Here is a 16260-nt window from a genome sequence, read left to right on the forward strand (position 1 = left end):
AGAGCTCCGATGAGGGAGAGGCGAGAGCGAACAGCTGCGTCAAAGCCTAAGCTTGCGGTAGTGAGTGACCCGCATCTGTGGTTACAGGTGACTGTCCGTGCTAACAAAAAGGAGTCTAAGATTAGAAGACAGTCCACAACATTTAGGAGGGAGACAGAGCTCCGCTTACCTGCCGTGAGGCGCTGGAGGAACGCGGAAGTGTGACGCCGGTGGGCGGGCACAATGCGAGAGGCCAGAGAGAGCGTAAAAATCAGGGGGGGGGCATTTTTATGAATGGCGACCGGCATGAATGGCCAATGAGAACGCGGGCTCAGATCTAAGGGCGGCCCAAAATGCGATAGGCCACATATATAACAGGAACTCTGAGAGTTACTCAGGACAGTACAGGATTACTCAAACATGTAGGAATCAATCAAAAGACAATTTTGAGTGAACAAATGATGATCAAATAATGTGACAAGGTCAAAAGCTCATGAAAGGTGATTTTGTGTATTATTTCCCCTTTAATGTAGATAACGCATGTTGAAAGTGTGAGGTCTTATGGCAGGGAATATCCATGTGGTTCAGAATGAGTTAGGATTGTTGCCGTAGTAAGACTTTTAAAACTCTATTACATCTTTTGAATGTGAGAAATGGAACTAACCTGTTTGCTTTAGAAAACATGAATAAATGAATGAATAAATAAGTGCATTATATTGTCATTTCAACGTGAGCTCAGGCACAAATCAATGAAATTCCGTTTCTCATCAGTTAAAAAAGAAAGTACAGTATAAAAACATGTTACTACACTACACTACACACATTCTACACACTCTAGTTGTTTCCACTAAGAGGCTGTGGGAGGATCACAATGATCTCAGTCCTTCTGCTTCTTCCTCCTCCTCGTCCTGTTTGAGAGAAGAATGTCAGGAGGAAGAAGAAAAGGGAGAAAATACAACGATGAGTCATGTATAAAATGTGCACAGACATTTCAGACTGTGATGGACCCGGAACGTGCTTCTCTCTTCATATTAAAGTTTCCTTTTCCACGGGCCCGGGACAGAAGAATAAATCATGCATAAAGTGCCTCGTGTCGGAGAAATATCATATAACGGGGAATAAATACATGTCACAAATTATAATTTGCCATCGTAATACAACAGGCTCTTTCAAACGTGTTTTTATATCATGGATCTATTATATTGGTTTATATGTTGATATGCAAAATACTCCCTGAAAGTAAATGCGGGGTAAAGTTAGCGTCATATTCACAGATTCAGACTTCCGAGGTCAATAGCTCCAAAATGCAAAAGTCTTTGCAGATCATTCATATACCAAAATACTCACATTTAGACTACCAAGTGACTACAACCCCGTTTTTTAAGATCAGATGCGTATTTTGGGCGCAGCGAATTCGGAGCCGAGACGAGTGCTAAGGGACAGCGGGGCGGGGCTTATGTGGAGCGCATCAGAGTCAAATCCATGAGGAGCATGAGAGTCATTCTCCCACTAAACATGGATTTATTATTGTGGACATCGTTTCTTTTATCTGCTTTTGGTGAGTTATTCCCGTTCACTTCCGCGCTTGATCAGGTTTGGAAAAGTTGCCTTGTTTATGTGCTCCTCAGTGCACAGACTTTAGGCGTTTTTTAACTTCATAAATAGTCTAGTTCATCTCTATAATGACGTACCCCACATCATAGAGGTTTATAGTTTGATTTGCCTAGAAATCACGTCTATATTTGTGCCTAAGTTTAGTTTTATGTTGTTAAGAGTCTAGATGTTGATGTAGAAAACAACATGCACTTTTCTCTCTGATAATGACCTCACTGGCCTGTGTTTGTGCTCTACACTTTTGCACTCTAAAGCATTAGGACTAAAGACTAACAAGGACAAAAGATCATGAAGGAGGTGGAAATCATAGGCTGCATTTGACTCCTAACATCTTATGAACTCAGAAGCCCTTTATTTGTGTGTATTTAGTATTGTGCCATGTGGGCTACTTCATTATTCTGTTTCTTTTATGTAAAGTGTGAATGAATGTGGGCAACAGACTGTGCTGTAGTTTCCTTTAGGATTCATAGTATTTGTTTGTCTAAACCTCTCTCTATCTTCACATTCAGCTTTAGTGTAGGCTTCACTTTTCACATTGTGCAAAGAATATGTGATCAGTGACTTTGGATGAAGATATTGATCTGTAAATAGGCTTAAATAAACACTATCACTATCACTTATTAAAACTGGTTCTAGAACAGAAGAGTCATAGTTTGTAGTTTGTTGTTCTGAGTTTGTGAATGAAGCTTGATCTAACTGTGTCGTGTTCATGTTTTCACAGTGTTCACATGTGATGCAGACGTGAAGGTTCCTCTAAAAGCTGTTGTGGGATCATCCATCACATTCCCCGACCCTGTGAAAGAGAGAGGATATATATTATTCGGACCAAATTTTCTTGCTTCTGTTTCTAATGGAGCATTTGTGATTGAAGATGACATTCACACAAACAGACTTCACTGGAGCAACAGCACTGGACTCTTCACTCTGTCACATCTACAACAAAGTGACTCTGGAGATTATACCATCAACTCTAAAAAAGGAAATGTGTTTGCTAAATATTATGAACTCAAACTTTATGGTGAGTAAACCTTTTTATTAAAATAGCCGTTCATTTAAGAACAAAAAAACAGGTAGAGAGTTGTCTGCAGTTCCCTCATCACTGATAAGTACCTGATGATCATCTGAATGACCAGAGCTGATGCTGCCACATGGCTTCACATGCTGTTGTATATTATGTGTAAACTGAACCATAAACCTCCATTTCTGTTTAAACTAGGATTAATATTATTTATTTATTCTTTTTAAACAAAAATAGCCTTAACTAAACTGGCTCTGCTGGATTGTGTATAATCTTTCTGAATTGAGTTCTGCACAATATCAGTCTGCACAGACTCTCACTGAAATCAGTCTGGAAAAGACGTAACATCATGACAAATATTTGAATCTGATTGGTCAAAGCTCTCTCTCTCTTTCTTTCTCTCTTTCTCTTTCTTCTCTCTCTCTTCTCCCTCTTTCTCTCCCTATTTTATTATTATTTTATGTATGATATAGCTTAAAACACATACTTTGAAGACGTACAACTACATTAGGTGGTGGCCTCACTGTCGCCCTCAGAGGCAACCGTTGTTGTGATTTTGGGCGTTACAAAAATTTGAAAAATGGGGTGCACGGTGGCAAAGGTGGCTAGCGCTCTCGCCTCCCAAGAAGGAGATCACGGGTTTGATTCCCGGACCAACATCACATGATCTCTCTGGGTGGAGTCTGCATGTTCTCCCCGTGTTACCGTGGGTTCTCCGGCTCCTCCCACCGTCCAAAGACATGCATGTGTTAGGCAAAATTGGCAACTCTGAATTGGCCCTAGAGAGTGATTGGTTGTCTGTAATGTCTATGTCTCTGTGTTGGCCCTGCGACGAGTTGGCCACTGTCCAGGGTGTACCCCGCATGAGTCACTGGGAGAGGCTACAGTCACCCGTGACCCCGAAAGGGAACAAATTCACAAATGAATGAATGAACTTTTCAGTTGGCTGCCAATCGCCATTAAAGAGAAATTCAACTGTTATTAAATCCAGTCCTCAAATACGTTCAAAAAAAAAAAAAAAAAAAAGTAGTCTGCTAAATCTACTAAAATGGCCAAAGTGAAACAAACATCATGAGAATTCACCTGGTGGAGCCAGGTTACTCTTTAACTCCTCTTTCAATCCATCTCTTCTCCTGCTCAGAATCTTCAGCTCACTGTCTTCCATAGAGTGGTTTGTGGCTTTAAGATGAAGATGCACGGCGCTCTGTGGTCCTGAACTCCAGTGTCTTCTGTGTTGATAAATCCTCTTGTGCAGAGGCTGTTCAGTCTCACCTGTAATGCTCTTTACAACTTTCCTCACTGTTGGATAGAATAATATAATTTATTTTTTGATTTAAAACATTTTTCTGCATGGGTTTGTCCTCAGAGTGAGTCATCTCATGCAAACAATTTATGTTTAGTTTAAACCGGGCAACACTTTTAGACAAACTGGTTCACCCTAAGGACAAGATGACTACAACTGAATGTGTTACTACAATGAAACACTCCTGGAAGAATGAGGAATTACTCTGATATAGACTATTTAATTTTGCATTTATATCTCCAACAATCCGATTCATACAATCCATGACTTATATTTTCTCGGTTATTTAAAAGGAATAAGACTGTTTGTCTTTTTACTTTATGATGTCTTTAAATCAAATCAATAATTCACTTGATAAATGTATTTCATAAAAACATGAAGTACACAGGTGCATGTGCATGAATCCTGCTGCTGAACTGCTCACTCTCATACACGGCCTGTTCAGACTTGTACCTGAGTCTGAAACGCTTTGAACTGGAAATAAGAATGAGCTGCTTTGGCTTTCATGTTTGTATAATTTGAGAGCCAAGTCTAATTCATGTTTATTCACTGTAACTTCAAATATTTACAGAGGTTTTACTGAGTGATATTGATATTTCACATATTCACAGGATCCAGGATTTGCACATGTAAAAAGGTGTAGAGAGACAGAGATGACAAATAGAGACAGACAAATTCTGTCTTAATTCAGTTTTAAACAACACAAGTCCAAATGTAGCCTGGATCCAGACTGGTTCTCTTTACGTCTAATACAAAGGACGGCTCAGTCTGGTCATGACCTTCTCCTCTGCGTCTCAGGCAGAACTCAGACAGAACTCTATCACGTTTGATTATTTCATTGTCTAATCCACCTGTAAATCACTTCCATCTGAGATCTGGGAGATAAAACCTCTGTCCAGACTCACATCTTTGGTATTGGAGAAGCATGTGTTCTTGGCTGGTCAGATAAACCCAAATGACCTTAAGGCTCATTAATGCTCTACATTCTAGACGCACACAGATACACTTAGAGGCTTTTGTCCGTCCTCTGTGTTTTTTAACCCAACAGTTTGTCCAAATATGATTTGTCTTCCACAGTTGTTTTGGACAATTGTCTAACATGACTTTGAGCGCCCTCTGGTGGTTATTTACTAAAACACAGCCTTGACTATAGAAAGGTTGAAAGTGTAAATCGGCTCTTTTCACTATTTCCGGTTTCCTTAAAAGTGCAGATCTTCACTCCTTCTTCCATTCATGTGGGAATTAGGGAATTATCTGAATCTTGCACACAAAAAAGACAATGAAGAGCGAGTTACAGATGGATAATCACTGGCAGCATGTTAAGACATTTACATAATATGTAAATATGTGACAGGAGGAAACCTATGTGTTATAAAAGTATGTGTTTTTGTCTCAAAGTAAAACTCTAACATTCACTGTCTGTGAAAGTCAGTGTTTAGTCCAAAAAAAAAAGTCGCCACAGAACCAGAGGGTCACGGGCTAAAGGCCTTTATCTGTTCTTACAGACACATTCTCTGTGGCGTAGTCTCAATACGCTTCTGTAATGATGATGATTTATTTCCATCCAGTTGATCTTGTATTGATGATGTGAGAGAGTGACCGCTGCACAAAGCCTCCTCCAGCTCGTCCCAAACACTCTCACTGGGTTCACATCTGGAGTACATTAGTTTCTGCTTCTCTTTAGATCTTTTCTTGATGCCAATGATTTGACCCTTATTTTGTTTGTTTCATTTGTAAAGCCAAATTAAGCTGTTGGAGTTGTTCTTTATCTTGAAATGTTTGGTGACCATCTGTCACGATCCTCAGAAGCATCATCCGACTGTTGTTACATGTCACTTATCAGCTGCTCTCCCAGACTGGCCACGCCCCCTGTCACTATGTGGGAGCATGAAAGCTTCTCCCTCTGCCAGTCCTTCTCCTCTGGGATGAGGCTTGTGAGTTGGAAATATGTTCTGATTACGGAGACTTTGTGTGAAGTGGAATGTTCTGAAGTCCAAAGCAGGTTTTGATCTGTGTGTGTTGGTTTTCTATAAAATGTAGTTTTGAGTTTTCCGTCCAGTTTGTGTTCAATGTTTATGTCCCAAAAAAAGGCTATTGCTCCCTCTTTTTCCTCCTCACAGGTGCATTTTATGTTTCCGGTGTTCCTTTAGCACCTGTGTGTGTGTCCTTGTTTTATTTTTTCTGAAATGTCATCCACATACCTGGTGGTGGTGCTGTTTTTATGGCCTTTTCCATTAAAAAAAGGCCGTGGCTGCAGTGCCGCGGCACGCGGTCAAATGGCCGCGCAGTTTCAGGAACCGCGAGACTTCTCTTATAGCGTCATGGCTAACCCTAACCTTAAGCTTAACCCTAGCCTTAACCTTAAAGGCGGTATGGACGATTTTTTGGTGATTTGAGAACGCAGGCGGACGTGCACATGCCACTCCCCCGTGCGGACTGATACAACACACACGTGCGTTTGTTTATTAGCGCAACGGAGCACATCGCATCGCTCGTCTCCCGTAGATTTCTGTCCACTTCTGCGTCAGCTTGAACTGTCTTTCTCCGTCTTCATTTTGCCCCGTACACTGAGGGAACTATATTATGATAGATCCATGCGCTTAGGCACGCGGAAACGTGGGGACGAGCCTGACGCGGCTGCAGGTGAGCGATAGGTGCGTTTTATGATTGATACGTGGCAGGACAAATGATTTATCCACGCCACGAGGAAATATGATAAAAAATTTGCTGAAAAAAATCGTCCATACCACCTTTAACTTTAACCCGGCGCGGTCTAAAACGGCGCTAAAACGCGGTCAAATAGCGGTGCGTGGCCGGCACAAAAATAACATGGCAGTTTTGGCCGCGCGCCGCGGCACTGCAGACACTCCCTTAAAACAAATTCTCATAATGGCTGAGAGTGGATCCCCTATGACGAAGCCTTCTTTTAGTTTATAAATATTGCTTTTGTATTGGAAAAGGATAATAGTGAATGAATATCTGTGATGGAGAGATTTGTTTGTTTTTTAAGGGTAGCTCCTTCACGTGATTTCACATGATATTAATATTTCATCCTGTTCTACTTTAAAGTTTCAGAGTTCTTGAACTGGTTGTTTGGAATTTTTGCAGTGATGTTCAATTTGTCCAGGGAGAGGTTTTATTATGTCCACTAGACCCTTTGATAAATTGTATGTAACGTGGCCGGTGCTGACAACTTTGGATCATAGTGGAGTGTGTTTCTTGTGTACTTTTGAAGTGCCATATGCGTGGTTTTAATAATGCTTTGAGTGTCTTTTCTTTTCTTCTGTTGGGTTCCTGTTTAATAGCTCATGCGTGCCCTTGTCCCCCAGTAACATCCTATTTTTTTGTGTATGTGTCCAGGACTACTGCTCTTCTGCCCTTGTCGGCTGGTATTATAGTAATTGTGCTGTCCATTTTTAGTATGTCTATGGATTTTCTTTCTACTTTTGTAATGTTGCTGCATGATATCTGTGTGTTTTTTAGTATTCCTGTAACTGTGATGTGTAACTCTGCGTTTTTCCCCTGATCCTGTATTTTATTGTGTGCAAATTCTGTAGCAAAGAGGAAATCCTCATTCAGTACCCGTCTGGTGTTATTGCAAATTTTAATTGGGTTCTTTATGCTTAGGCTCTTTGGTGTAATATCCTTATTCTTCAAGTTAAATCATTGTTGTTTTTGAAACGGGCCTGCGATCTGTTCAAATTCTCCAAATGGCGGTACAACACATTGTTGTCTGTATCTTCCTCGTAATCCATTAATGAAATTCATCATGTCTTCTTTCAATTAGTCTTTTGTTTGTTTTGTTTATAAAGATAAATTGGGTTGTTTTTTTGCGTTGACAAGTTTCGGTGAGGATCTGTCACCTTCCGCAGAAGCAACATCTGACAGTAGGGTTACCTCAACCCCAAATGAGGGACACTTTCTTCCAGGTGCACATGCGCGCGCCAACAGCTGACCAACAATAATGGAAATTGCAAGGTTTCATTAGCCATACCATAAACCTACTAATGTCATTGTAATTTTGGCAAACCACTACTGTACTTGCTTGGATGTATTGTTCATGTGAATAGTGAAGACAATTATCACAAGTTTCTCTCAAATGTCATGTTAGCATTAGACTATAACCATGTGCTGCAGACACTGAAAAGCTTTAGGCCTAAACCATTGTCAAACTAATTTATCCCAGTTCTGAGCAGTACATGGGAGGCCATATCATATTGAAGGGGGAAAAAAGACATTTATGTAAGTTATATATTAATGTTTTATTATAACTCTGACATTTAAGCTTTTAAAACATGTAATTTGACAGGTGTAGAACTTTTTGTTATTATCCATCTGTCTTTAGTTTTTCTCTCTTACATAAATTGTATTGGTGTTGCTCTCCTGACCTGTTTCTGTTGTTTCTTACACTGTATTGTCTTCTTGATTGTGTCTCTGTTGTTACCCTCAGTTGTCTGTGTCTCTGTCTGTTTCATGGACCTCCTCTTAGCCTGCAGTAAATGACAGAAACAAATCATAATCAGTTTGAGAAATACTGCCCCCAATCTATGAGCTTATGTGTGGGCGCCTCGGTTTCAACACGCTTTACCTTCTGTTCTCTGGATATGAATAATACTTGATGGCTTGTGGTGGCAGTCAGAGAGTGAGGACAGGCCAGGTATTTCAGTTCAATCTAACCTCGGATCAGAGCGAGCAGCCGCTGTTCGGCTGCTGCACGCTGATTGGCTGAGACACGCGTCTGTCACGGTAATTCCAGGAAGTGGAGCTCTGAGAGGCGCGTGGTAAATGTAGGCGTAAAGCTCAGTAGTGCGTTTGCAGTACCCAATTATTGGCCGGCGAGGCTGTGATTGGAATAAGGGACTGGAGCTGTCCCGGAAGCGACAAATCAAAATCACCCATAATTAAGATAAGATAAGATAAGATAAGATATGCCTTTAATGTCCACACATGGGGAAATTTCAGTGTTACAACGCAGTAGATACAGGGGGAAAGGACAGATTATAGGAAGTTTAAAAAACACTCTTAATAGAAGAACTCTTATAAACAAAAACAAAAACTCTTATTAACAAAACCCTGTAAACAGGTCCTCTCATATCTTAATAGGGAATGGAGGGCAGAAAATAAAAATAATAAATAAAAATAGCTGGCATAAGACTATAATACTAATAATAATGATGAAGTAAACACACTTATTTACATCAGTTGTATGCACATGAATGACATTAATTGCGTGTGACTACGACAGTAATTGCACATGAATATGACAGTATTGCACATGGTTAAGTCAGTATTGCACATGAATATGACGGTATTGCACATGGTTAAGTCAGTATTGCACATGAATATGACGGTATTGCACATGGTTAAGTCAGTATTGCACATGAATATGAGGGTATTGCACATGGTTAAGTCAGTATTGCACATGAATATGACGGTATTGCACATGGTTAAGTCAGTATTGCACATGTTCAGGGCAGACTCCCCCAATGGCCGCTCCATTGGTACTGCAGCCAAAGAAACGTCTAGAAAGCTTCTTTTCCCTAGAGCGCAATGTAACGAAAAACTGCTCATGTTCGGCTGACAGAGCACCTGGAGCTTTCAGAAAAGTCGGATATAGCGGCAATTCTTACTTATTTATGGGTCATGGACTTTTTCTAATTTTAAGATTCTTCAGTTGTCTTTAAAACGCATTTTAAGCTGTTAGCATCGGCTACGCTCTAGCGCGCTCTAGCCCAGCTCGTGACCGTCTAGACCAGGGGTGTCAAACTCATTTTGGGTCGCGGGCCGAACATAACGTAAAACATAAAACATCTTAAAAATATATAAGAAATAAATAGCTTTATATAGCCTACGCTGTTTTTGAAGCAATTACTGGATCAATTAAAAGAAATTACAAACATAGTTCTCATAAACCAAAATGTGTTAAGAAAAACAAGTGTCATTTCACCAACACTGCTTCAGTTTATGTGCATTACAACTTCAGAGTTGATCTACAGAGATAAACATTTAGTCTATTGTTAAATATTGTTTAAATAGGTATTTGGAACTGAAAAATATTGTATTTGACTTTATAACAAAATAAACTTCTCAAGATTTAAAAAACCTTTTAAATGTACTAACATTTCCATGTCTGTGTAGTTCTCTGTAGTTCTCTGTAGTTCTCTGTAGTTCTCTGTAGTTCTCTGTAGTTCTCTGTAGTTCTCTTTACACCTGAACTGACACAGCACTAAATACAAACACACGTGGAGCGTTTAAGGAGGTGAAGTTTCCCCTCAGGCCTTGAAAATATAGAGTAAGTGCATGAGCCACAGTGTTCCATCAAACCAAACTCTTTTCTCAAATCGTGGGCCAAATATTACGTACAAAATAAAACAATAAAAAATATAAGAAATAAATAGCTTTCTTACAGCTTAGTAATAGTTGTGGAGATTGTTGCACTAATGTGCAGCAGGTGAAAGACTGCTCATTTCTGATGTGAAATGTTCATATCACAGACATGTTTCTGCTCAAACTCAATATGAGCTCGCTATTTTCATAGTTTAAGTTGATCTTAGTGACAAATGATTCATGTAGTGACTCAAATGAGGTCATTGTGTTTGTGTTCAGTCACATTAGTGTGGACACAATCATGTCCAGACTTTATTACACTCTGACCTGTGTTTTTACCTGTGGCTCCTGATCTGTCCAGGTTTGTAGAGGATGTTTTCATCTCAGAGCATCATCACAGAAGTTAGTTTTCTTGTTGTTAGCTCCACTTTTAGCACAACTCTAACATCCACAAAACAGTCTTCTTTCTTCCACGTGTTTCATAAAGCCACACGTCTCTGTCCTCGCTCAGACCTCTGCTCTGAGGTGTGTAAGTGCTGTAAAGTGCGCAAACGCGTGTCTTACTTCTCTCAGCACTTCTCCCTCCGCAGTACACACAGCAGTGAAAAGCCGCGCGGGGGAGGGGCGGCCACCAGCGGCATTGTGGGACGTGTAGTTTTAGCGCTAACAACGGTTACAGAAGTAACTACGGTTCTATGTACGATTTTTTTTTTTTATAAATGTTTTTATTTTAAAAAAAAAAAAATTCAAAAATGTTCCGCGGGCCGGATTAAAACGTTTGGCGGGCCAGATCCGGCCCGCGGGCCGGATGTTTGACACCCCTGGTCTAGACCAATCAGAGCGCGTGTATGTGAAGTGAACGGGCAGAGATGCCGTGAAAGAGCCCAAATGCCACGAATAAGCTACAGGTGTAAAACTATGAATCTATGGGTTTAATAACTGAACAAATCAAGGAACTAATGACCACCACGGATCTGAGGGCCGTGGATCTACTGCTCAGAAGTGATGTCTTGATGTCTTAATGTTTCTGCCTGAAAAACTAAATCATGTAATAAATGCTATGGAAATGGAATGTTTTGCCAGGTATAAACTAATCGATGTTACGTTTTGTGTCCATCAGTGTTGTTCTGACAAGAAACCTAAATACGGACTTAATCATGACTTTAGCATGTTTTGCATGTAGATAAACGTGTCATCTGAATACATTTGACATGTTGTAGAATGATATGATTAAAAATCTGTAATTTAAGAAATCAATGCTACATCAAACATTCCATGTACTTAATAAGGACCAGAATTATTTCCATTGTCAGTGAAAAAGTTTCTTAAAACCAGTTGTTTAATATTTCGCTTTATCTCACACTGTGCTCTGCGCTGCTCTAGTAACTCTCTCTGATTGGTCAGTACGATCACATGGTACGCAAACCGGACGCAGACTTACGTCACTTCTGGGCTGCAGTGTCCGAAGAGCTAAAGGCTAACTGGCGACATGCGCCACTGAGCAGCTCTCATTGACTTGAATGGGCGGCCATCTTGGCTGCTGGGGGCTTGGGTGAGACTCATGGTCCAGCATAGATGTGAATCCAGCCAGGACCCTTCTGTCCCCCACCTCCTGCACCGAGTCCAGAGCGCAGCCCAGGACGGAGCTGGACTTCTTGATGACTTTGTCCAGCTCCTGCCTCTCCCTCTCTGTGATGCTGCTGCTCCAGCAGGCCACACCTACAGGAGCTGATGCCACCACAGAGTCGTAAAAGGTCTTCAATTCTGGTCTGTCAATTCGGGACGTCCCGGGCAATTCAGGACGTCCCGGCGGTTGGCAACCCTATCTGACAGACTGCCCACGACAACAATGAACAGAGACGAAGGAGCTTTCATGTTCCCTCACGTCTGGGACACACTTCTCCAGAGACCACCGGGTGGCAGGCGTGGCCAGACTTGATACATTTTATTAATGGCTTTGACTCTTTTCAAACACACGGACATCTTTTCCATGACCACGGGATTTGTCTTTCCACATGACTGTTTCAGAAATAAGAACTCACTCACTGCATCAGTCGGGTTTAAATACAGTGTTGCAGCTGAAAGTTCATCACCTGCAGCAGTTCTTCAGTAGGAGGCGAGGCAAGGCAAGTTTATTTGTAGAGCACATTTCATACACAAGGCAATTCAAAGTGCTTCACACAGCAGGAAAAATGCCTTAAAATCACAAAGAAACCTACTGTATTTGCTTAGTTGAATCCAAGTGAACACTTTTTTTTCTTGGACAGGGAGCGTTCACTTAAATATAAGACAGACAAACTTGATAAAAGTACATAGAATGCAAAGTCGAATGTTTTTGTCAACAGGTTACTTCAGTTTTTTGAGTTATTTTAACATGATTGATGACCGTACTTTTCAGGCTATACAGCGCTCCTGAATAAAAGCTGCTCCAACTAAATTTACAAAGAAACAAATCAAATTGTGGTGCCCACATTGTAAAATTAGATATTTACACACGCCGGTTTTCTTTTGACACGGGGGTCTCGCGTGTGCGTGGCGCAGGTCTAATTAGACTAATTGTAATAAAACACACAGCATTTTAAAGCTTGAAACACAACACAGCTGTCCCTGCTGTCCCCTCTGTCCTTCAGTACTCTGTGTGAGCTGATTTACCTGTGTCAGTGTCTTCACATCTGGATCATCTGCTCCTGAGGTTGTGTTTAGCGAGTGAGTGTAATGTTGTAACATGAGATATTTACACAAAAATATGGTCCATGGTAGTGAGGCAGGGGTCAGGTCATGCCAGAAAGTTTAATTTCAATGCGTCAGGTTCTAACCTGCAGACCGCCGTGCATCACATATCCGCGCTCCACATGTGTCTTTGCGTTTCGCCGCGTCTAGATTCACTTCCTCGTTAGACTCATTACTACGTGAACATGAGTCTGATGTAATAAAACACACAGCATTTTCAAGATTAACATACAGCGACCACTGTCCACTGACATCTTCTTCTACAGCGCTTGCACTTCCTGCCAGAGTGCCCCCCAGTGGCCGTTAGCCAGTAAAAATCTACAACACCATTGTATGGGCAAAAATAGCGGCTTAAACCAAACATGAAACCGGAACTAGACGTTCAGTTTCATTAAAAGGGCCCATAAATGTTCTGTAACCAGGCTTCAAATGCACAGAGCTGTTTACATACAAAAATTAAGCCTAAATGAGCCTTAAGGACGTAATCCCACGTACAATTTTTAATCTAAACTTCTGTCTCTAAATGAACTCTTTCAATTGCATCTTGTACTGATTGATTCTTTTACATTTCCAGAGGCCGTGTCAGCTCCAGTCGTGTCCAGTGTGAACGTGAGCGCTGACAGCTGCACTGTTCAGTGTTCAGTGAAGCACACGGAGCAGACCACACTGAGCTGGTTCAGAGGAGAACAGCCTGTGGACAGCAGCACATCTGCAGTGCTGCTCCTCACTGTCCAACTGCAGGATTACACCTCCCAGTACAGATGTGTGGCTCAAAACCCAGCGGACAACAAGGCTGTTATAGTCAATATAACTACAGTCTGTGAACACAAGGAGACACTGTCAGATACATCATCAGGGTCAAAAGGTAAGAATTCAAATTCACATGGTGGGAAAAATAACAAGAATTGACCTATAAATAATAATGCCTCTATCTTTTGTCTTGTCTTGTTTTGCTAGCTTTGGTATATATTATTCCCATTGTCTTGACTGTACTCATCATCATCATCATGGCCTTCGTGCTCTATGTGATCAAGAAGAAGTGCTCTAAAAAGGAATCTACACCACTTCAAACAGAAGGCAAGTATTTATACCTTTAGACATTTGAAAAGCTAAAGTGAAGAGAGCGTGTGAGAGCGCTCATTTCAGATCCTGTGAAACCACATTTAGGCCGACTGCATTTCACATGAAACACTGAGGCTGCTGAGGTTTTTGTTACCGGACAAAAGCGTGACAGGAAGCAGTGCTAACTTAACCAACATAAAAAAAACAATTCTATTCTTCTCTCATAGGATATTTGTTTATTTTCACATAACACTCTTGTAGTATTATAGTTTCCTTTTCATTCATAATAAGATTGAATACAGTTATTTTAGTGTCCAATCACACCACCTGGAGATTAAGAATAGTAATGTAATCATCCCTGTTTGAGTTAAAGGAGACATGATATATAAAAGAAACTTTGATGAGCTTTAAACCATCTTATAACTGTGTTGCTAAGGATGCACAAATCAAGCTTTATCATTTATGATACGATATCATTACTTGGGCTTTGCCTATGGGATCATTTTGCAAAAAACGCAACCACGGACCATATCATGTTGTCGACCTTCTTTCATTTGCTCCAGTTTTACTCTTTCAATCTCAAACTGTAACTTACTTACCTGTTGCTCAAAAGTAAAGTTTGGTGCTGAGGCATTTGCAGCAGAAAAATAAATGTGTGATTTATCCTCCAACACTCCAATCATGTTAACAACTAATATGACTCTTACATTTTCCTTAAGTCGTTTACGTCCAATATCCAGTTTGTAGCGTTTGAGCAGCTGCTCATCGACACACTGGTCTGAAAACCCCTCAGATAGAGACTCAAAATGGCCTGAGACGTTCACGTCTCCAATCAAACACACACCCAAGTCAGAACTCAATGTGAGGCAAAGTGGTAACAGTAACAACTACACACCAAACAGACAATAGAGCTGGTGACACTAACTACCAGCTCAACCCTCAATCTTCACACAGTTCTATAGCAAACTGTCTCCAGAGACCAGTGGGTTCACATGGCAAATCTGAAACCCGTGAACACCACTTCTGCTGCTTAAGCTTGGTTGGAAGTCTTTTAGTGTCCACTACAGGCCACTGAGCAGAACTGCAGGAATCTTGGTTGTTGTTGTTGTTGTTTATTTCCAGCACTGTGCACTGTCTCATCTTATACAGACCTGTTCATGCTCCTCTCTCTAACATGAGCTTTTAGAACCAGAGCAGACATTAGCTTCTTGTAGAGCTCTGCACATGCTCTGAGGACCACACAGCCTCAAACCAGGCCTTGGTTTTGCCCCAACTGAGCATGTGCAGAGGAGAAGAGAGGCAACAGCAGCGCCAAGTTTCAACACGTGACTTAAAAACAACCTTTTAGAGACAAGTCTTTGTCTGTAGCTAAGGCTCTGTTCCAGAGCTAGTTTGTGTTTTGACAAGTGAAGCGACACTATTGACTACACTTCATTAGAGCACAAGCAGTTTAGCTCAGCCAGATTCATCTTCTGTGTGGGAGAGCAGGGAACAAGACCACCTCCTTTTGCCTGCAAATGTTATACTCTAAATATTGATGCTTGCCCATCCAAGAGTCACTGCAGGCTACTGACACTTACCACTCCACTGTGACTTACAACAAACAGATTGGTGAAGCCAAAAGAGCGACACCTCTAAACAGGGACACTGGTCTTTAGTCGAGAAATCAATCCCTTTACTCACCTGATTGACTGAAAACGGGTCAAAATGCTCATCTCACTTTGCCACAACACACTCGTCGGAACCAAAGGATTCTTCTGTGTGTGAGAATCCAAACACCTCAAAAAGCAGGTTACGTCACGCTTCCACAAACCAAACAAAACGCATTGAAAAGACACTAGGTTTACAAAACAATGGCGTTACCACAGCCCAAAGAACGCAACTAACTTTAACAAATTGTCCTAAAACGCCAAAAGCTTCAAGGAGACTCCAAACTGTCCTGGCCCAGCTCTGAAGCCAGAGCAGATAACCTCCAAACTCAAGACAACAGAAAACTGACAAACACTGTCATACACTCTTGATGGTCTGGGAACACCAGCAGAGGTCAGGATGTGTGTGGATTCATGATAAAGGTGTATCTGAAGTGAAAAATAAGTGACTGCACAGGAGTCACAGGAAAACTCCACCCGCGCACAAACAAGTTCTGAGACTTTTAGGAGCCTTTACCCATATAATAACTTCTACCCCTTTTCATTAAACCACTCATTTGCCATTTTGGCACAAATGA

Source organism: Eucyclogobius newberryi, unplaced genomic scaffold (genome assembly GCF_026437365.1).
Source record: "Eucyclogobius newberryi isolate DKJ021-1_F unplaced genomic scaffold, fEucNew1.0.hap1 SCAF_4, whole genome shotgun sequence".
Taxonomy (NCBI): domain Eukaryota; kingdom Metazoa; phylum Chordata; class Actinopteri; order Gobiiformes; family Gobiidae; genus Eucyclogobius; species Eucyclogobius newberryi.